Source organism: Scatophagus argus, chromosome 4 (genome assembly GCF_020382885.2).
Source record: "Scatophagus argus isolate fScaArg1 chromosome 4, fScaArg1.pri, whole genome shotgun sequence".
In the NCBI taxonomy this organism is placed as follows: Eukaryota; Metazoa; Chordata; class Actinopteri; family Scatophagidae; genus Scatophagus; species Scatophagus argus.
In genome coordinates, this window is record NC_058496.1 from 4094395 (window position 1) to 4096059 (window position 1665).

A 1665-nucleotide genomic window follows, 5' to 3' on the forward strand; every position below is an offset into this window, starting at 1 on the left:
GGCAGTAAAAGGGTAAAATGATTCCCGTAAGTCGAAAACTGAGTAGCCTAGTTGTTAACAGTGCTGGGGTCAGGTGGCAAATTCCGCCCAGAATTAGGTCAGTTTGAGCTCTTTGTCAAAATGCTTGGTTAAATTATGAAACCTGTTTCCTGGAGCTTTGACATCAGAATGCAATCTGTCTTTGTCAGAGTCTGATACTGACTGTGGCACATACGTATTTGTTTCAAACATGGCTCAAACTGCAAATGCTGAAGATTTGTGAACAGTCATTTTCGAATGTTCTGTGATTTAATGGCTCAGTAAGTGGCCACTTACATATGGAAAATAGGAAATAAATCAAAATTGACAACCTGTTAACTCCAGCCTTCCCTTTCCTCCTCTGTCTCTCAGAATCCGACTCTCCAGACCAGTCCAGCCTTGCAGAGGAAAGATCTACTGTGACTAAGTGGTGCTCGGCCCTGAGATGATTAGTATGCACACAGGTATGGAAAAGGCCCCTCTGACTGTTTACAAGGGCCCCCAGGCTTGAAGGGCAGTCTTCTCTGTCAGAGGCTTATCACCTCTGCTCCTGCGCTCAGCTGGTGTGAGTGCCTACAGAAGGCAACACCATGATTTTGAACAATTAGTCCGCCCCACTAGAGTCCACAACCAGACCTACCCGTCAGTTCTGATTCACATGCAGAAGCCTGTCTGGTTGAGGCTGTCATGAGGGAACACTATAGAGATGATATCATTGTGTAATCCTCTGCTTAAGTCATTCATGATGTTGATCTGCCCTGCAGCCATGTGTGTGATGTGTTGGAGGAAACAAACAATTGTCACCCTTCAAAATAGCTAAGCTGAGATAAAGTTTTGCATCTTAAAATTGATTTTAAAAAGTCATTAATGTTCATGTTGATGAGTTACAAGTGCTTTACAGAGATAACTTAATATATTTTATTTTATGCTAAATGAAGTTCAATTGGCTCAAAGGGGATTCCATAAGATGACACAGATTGCAGTGTAATGCTGAGATCTCACTTTTTCTTCAGTTTAATCATCTATATGACATGTTAGGGTGATTTGCTGTTAACATAAACTGAAAGATACACATCTTATCCCACACTGCTGGGACTTATAATCACTGCCAGACAGAAGATTACCTACCACACTCACACACAAGCTCAGCTCTCGCAGCAAGACCCTCCTACCTATCTAACAGTAGCCAATCATAGTGATTATTAGACAACAGTTGATAAACTATGGTCCAGCCTCTCCCCCGTGTGGAAAAGCCAAGCACTGAGGTTACAGTTAACCACTATTTGCTGATTCCCCTCCGCATCAGTCAGGGAGTCACGTCAGTCAAAGATAATCTGTTTCCTCTTGAGATGATCCATTTCTGTTCTGTCTCTAATTTCTAACACAAACTGCATAATATAGACACACAGCCCCATTCCAATTAAGCCTCGTGCTTAAAATCAAAATCATCATCAATCATCTCGTCTCTGATTCGAACTTTACTGTTGCTATTTCATCCCGGAATCCAGAAGACGCAGATACCCGCGAGACCAAAAACTGTCTACAGTGGCTCAGCAGGGTGGAGGGGAGAACTCCCTGACAATATTGACAGAAATGTGTTGCTGGAACAAACAGGTCGTGACTCAGTTTCAACCAGAGACATGTCTG